The sequence below is a fragment of the Hibiscus syriacus genome, unplaced genomic scaffold (assembly GCF_006381635.1).
Source record: "Hibiscus syriacus cultivar Baekdansim isolate YM2019G1 unplaced genomic scaffold, ASM638163v2 tig00112536_pilon, whole genome shotgun sequence".
In the NCBI taxonomy this organism is placed as follows: Eukaryota; Viridiplantae; Streptophyta; class Magnoliopsida; order Malvales; family Malvaceae; genus Hibiscus; species Hibiscus syriacus.
This window is the reverse complement of record NW_024063361.1, coordinates 372706-378409: the sequence shown is the minus strand read 5'-3', so window position 1 is coordinate 378409 and position 5704 is coordinate 372706.

The window sequence follows — 5704 nt, the reverse complement described above, 5'->3', positions numbered from 1 at the left end:
GTCAAGTCATCAGCATACTGATTTGGAAAATGGAAAATATAAAAGAGTATGAAACATAAAAATAAGTTGTATATATGCAAATTACAGCAAATAGGTTAGTGCATTCTGTAACAACCTGGAAGTCACATCGGAGAGACTAAGAGAACTTTTATTTTATGCATCTCACTTTAAATTTCTCTCAAACAATTTTCTCACATTCATCCATTTGAATTTGAGACTTGGAAATATGAAATTCAATGCACAAAAGACCACTCTCGACAAAAGAACAGGGCTAAATATGTGAACAGCTATCCCCTTCTGAGCTGCCATTAGTTTTAGTAACCTAGCTACGTCCCAAAGGCTAGTAAACAATGTTAACATGGCTTTTTCAGTTCAAGCAGGGGTGGACCGAGGGGGGTGGCTGGGGACAATTGCCCCTTGAAATTTTCAATTTCTCCTATATTTCAGATTTTTTTGTGTACTTTTTGTTGATAATCGTTTTCGCCCCCTAAAACTTTTATAAGTTCGCTCCCCTCTAAAATTTATAAGTTCGCCCCTAGCATAAAATTTTGTGGTTGTCTCTAAGTCCAAGTGGTGTCCCTTTGGAGTGCTCCGCATGGGCACATTAAGCAAATTATAGCAAAGCTAGTCGTCAGTAATTAATTACAAATAACAATGTCAAGGTTACTATCTATTAAGAATCTTGTCGACCAAGAAAAAGAGAAATGCAGCTCTACTGCTAGAAACTGGAATATTTACTTGAACACAATCAATAATCTCTTCATAGGACGTGCCCGTAATGAACGTTTTACAAAATAAATAGCATAAAATATAATTTAAATATAAATAATTTGCATGTGAAAATAAATCAAAAACGACATTCAGGAAAAAAGTGATAATAAATAATGTTTATTAATTTTAATTTTGATTAGCTCATTGGATTGAAGATGCCTCTTCATTCACGAAAAGAGAGTCCACAATCCAAATCTTCAAAAAAAAATCACAATCCAAAGAACAGGCAACGATATTCAGGAAAAGACTAACAATCATGAAAAAACAAATAAACTTGCAAGGGAAAGAAATCCAGACCATTGTTTATGATTCGATTCGGATCCAACGCAGAGATAATAAACACTAGATCGTTCCTCCACCAAATGCGATGCGAATTGCCATCCAAACAAAAGAAAAATGTTTACCTCCAAATCTCAGCCTCTAATAATAACAAAAAAAACATGACTATTACTCGCATCTAAGCCATCCAAATCTCTCTATAACTGCAAAAACTTCGTTATCGGATTATCCTTTCGTTTAGTTTTTTTTTTACGGAATCGAAGGGCCGAGGAAGATCTAATGTAACATTGAAGGAAAGTGTAAATGCTATTAAAAAAAAGATGGTTAAGCCTCTTCTTTTAGCCGACGTAGCGAATCCGAATAAAAACAAGCATCCGCCTCTGCATATTTCTTTTGTTTTCTCGCTGGGCGTTCCTTATTATTGTTTTGTTTTCTTCTACCTCAACGTCGTGGAGGCTCGAACAAAAAGATACTACGGATTTCCTAATTTGTCATTTAAGTTTGGAGGATATTTGGCATTATTAAAACGTTGTAGTTTCTGTTTCGACGGCCGTGATTACACTTCCGATCTGATCTAATTGCGGATTGTTTGGAAACCGTAGGCTTAATTTACTACCACCAACTAACTTCCCCTTTTTAGCCCAACTATATTTTCCTTTTTCTTTTACAATTGCTAAAAAAGGAAATGATTAAGCCACTCGTACGAATTATGTTCATCTGCGCGCTTCAAATTTTATTGGATAAACTACACGGCTCATCCTTTATGTTTTTTGTTCATTCAGTTTTAGTTATTGATACAAAAAGGATCGATTTTAACCCTTTACATTATCGATTTAATAGGTTATAAAAAATATCGATTTAATATATTTTGATCTCTCGGCCATTATCTCTTGTTATCCCAAAAACGAAAGTTTGATTTGATATTTTTAAAAAATCACGTGTTTTAAGATCTTCTTATTCTTGTTCTTCTTCTTATTTTAGGAGAGAAAAAATTAAATAAATTTTAAGTCTCACGTGTATTTCAGCTTGGTCACTTTGAATGGTTTTTATTTTATTTTTCTATTTGTATCCTTCTTCATGTTTTAAGATAAATGAGTGATAGGGTTTTTAATCAAGCATATATATAATACAAAATAAATAGTTTTTATGTATAACGTGTATCACAGTTGGATCACTTAATTGGTTTTTATTTTATTTTTAATTGTTCTTTCAGACTTTTGTGATTGGTTAACGGGAGCTAACAGTTGAGGAATAAAATTAAAAGAATCGATAACATAAGGGACCGGAATTATTTTTTTAACCAATGACCAAAATTGAATGGACCAAAAATATAAAGGACTGCCTGTGTAGTTTACCCAATTTTGTTTATTTATAGGAGGGGAATTGTTCCGTATCAAGTGGTAAACAATTTGATATCGCTTAAGTAAGGTCTTAGGTTCGAGTCTTTGTGTATGCAAAAAATCCTCGTCAGAAGACTCATCCACCAAAATTATATGTGCGACCCGAATCGGTCCAGATTAATAAGAACAAAGTTTAGAACCGGAAGGCAAAAAAAAATTTAAGGTAATGTTTTTTTTCCTATTATATCATATGTTTAGTTACGCTTTCCATATTGTTTGGATTGTATACTCCATGTTAAGACATTATGAGAAGCGCAGGATGAGCAAAATTCGACGAAAATTATTTTGACTTCACTCAATTAAAAAACAATTATCGGAATTAATTTCAAGTCATAATTTTATAAACTTAACTCGAAATTTTTTAAATACGAGTCAAGTTATAAAATAAAACTCAAATAAATTATATAAGTCAAACTTTTTAATAATTAGTGAATTTGTATATATATTGTATATGGTAGTAAAAAATCATTTAAATTAGAATAAAATAGTATCATAATATTATAAAATATTTATAATTGAATTTAAACAGAAAGTTGAACAACTTAATTTGATTTAATTCAATTAAAAAATCAAATAAAATTTGAATAGTAAAATAAAATTCGTCAATTCGAATAACACAAAATTTAACTCAATTCAATCAAACGCTCACCCATATATACATGAAAATACATCTTGACAATAGTTAAAGCGAGTACTTCAAAACAACTCTACCAAATCTTTCTCAAAATTCTCCAAACTCGCAAGAACTCCATTAGCGCCTCTCGACATCATTCTTTGGTTTAAGTCTCCTTCAAACATCAATCCAAAATTTGCATTAAAAAATCGACGTAATTTGTGAGAATAAATAAAAACCCTTATCATTCCGATCGAACTCTAGCACCGACCATCGGAGTAGGTTTGAAGTATCACATCGGCCTCCGAAAATGACCTCTAATCTGACCAGCCAATCACACAGGAGAGGATGATTTAAAGGAAGATATATTGGCAACCAAAACAAATTTATACGTTTTAGAAGCGACAATCCATTGATAACTGTTGTAGAGAAACTAATATAAACTATAAGCACACATGGCTTCACTGAGATCTCAATATCATCATCATCATCAGATAATACATCAGCTTTCTCATTTAAGTAAATATACTTCATACCATGTAGGGGAGTTTTCGACGTGTAGAGGTTTACTCACGGGTAAGCATTTGATCGATATCGCCCTTCTGGTTGTAAGCGTCAACAAGTTTCTTCGCGTATGAAGGAATATGCCTATCAGCTCTGTTGAAAATTGATAAATTTCCACCGAAAGTTGGAATTGGAAAAATCAATTCCACCTAAAACTTTGAAAAAGGGAATGGTAGGCATGAATTAGGTGTTGAATATTTTGAATGGAAAAATTAATTTTAGTCATTAGACTTTAGAGTATTTAGAAGATTAGTCCTTAAGCTTTAACTATAAATACCCTAGCTCATTTAGCTTCAAAACCATCCCAAAGCATTCTATCTTTCTTCCAATATTAGAGAGAATTTAGAGAGTTTCTTGAGAGTTGTTTTCCCCTTTTTATCAAGAGAGAATTATCATTGTTTTCTCCTTGATAGATCGGAGAGAGGTTGTAATTCCTATTTTTCTCATAATGAAATTCTTCTACCGTTGCCCGTGGTTTTTACCCTATATTATTTAGGGGTTTTCCACGTAAATTTTATGTCTCTTTTATCTTCAATTTTTATTTTCTCAAATTATCAGTTGCATTTTTGCTCTATCCGATAGCCATCTTCCGTAACAATTGGTATCCGAGCCAGATTTGAGTGTGTAATATCTGTTTATTGTCTTTGTGGTTGCCACCAAAAGGTGGATCCTCCAACATAAGAAAGTAAGAAAGTATTACCCATTCTTTGAAGGTTCCAGAGAACTATTCACGATAGTGAAATAGTGGGAGCTATCCGTAAAAGAAGCTATGGCAACGAAATTTGATATTGAAAAATTCAATGGGAAAAATTTCTCATTGTGAAAATTGAAGATGAAGATCATCCTGAGGAAAGACGGTCGTATAGCAGCTATCAGTGAAAGGCCTGTGGATTTCACAGATGACAACAAATGAATTGAAATGGACGGGAATGCTATAACAAACTTTCTTATAGCATTAGCAGATGAAGTATTGTCAAGCATCGAGGAGAAAAAGATAGCTAAGGAGATATGGGATCATCTCACCAAACTGTACGAGGCCACATCGCTACACAATAAAATTTTCCTTAAGAGAAAATTATACACTCTCCGTATGCCATAATCTTCTTCAGTAACGGAGCACTTAAATACACTGAACACTTTATTTTATCAGCTTACATCTTTAAGCTGTAAAATAGGAGAACAAGAACGTGCTGAACATCTACTTCAAAGTCTACCGGATTCGTATGATCAACTCATCATCAACTTGACAAACAGTAATGTCACCAGTCTAGTCTTCGATGACGTTGTAGCTGTTGTTCTACAAGAAGAAAATCGGCGCAAGAACAAAGAAGACAGACAAGTAAATCTGCAACAAGCAGAAGCATTAACAACGATGACAATGATGAGAGGGAGATCAACAGAACATGGCCAAAGCAGCAGTCACAAACATGGTAGATCGAATTCGAGAAGCAAGAAGAATTTAAAGTGCTACAACTGTGGAAAGAAGGGTCACTTAAGAAGGATTGTTGGAGTCTAAATAAAAACTCCAATCCACAAGGCAATACCGCAAACACTTCAATGATGGAGATGCTCTATGTGTGAAGCGTCAACCACCGTGGAAGGCAGAAAAAGATTTGTAGATATATGGCTCATTGATTCAGGAGCAACATATCACATGACCTCAAGAAGAGAATGGTTCCATCATTATGAACCTGTCTCAGGAGGATCTGTGTATAGTTGCAATGATCATGCCTTAAGATCATTGGCGTGGGAACCATCAAATTGAAGATGTACGATGAACAATTAAAGTTGTTCGAGATGTGCGGCACGTGAAAGGCCTGAAGAAAAATTTATTATCTACGGATTGTTGGATAATAATGCAAGCAAGATTGAAACACGGAAAGGAATCATGAAGGTGTTCGTGGAGCTTGTGGTGCTTAAAGGCAAAAAGATAGTTGCAAACTTGTACATGCTGAAGGGAGAAACTTTGCTAGAAGCAGAAGCCTCTGTTGCCTCATGTAGTTCAGATTTTGCAATGCTATGACATCAAAAACTTGGACACATGTCAGAACAAGGAATGAAAGTCCTTGTGGAACAA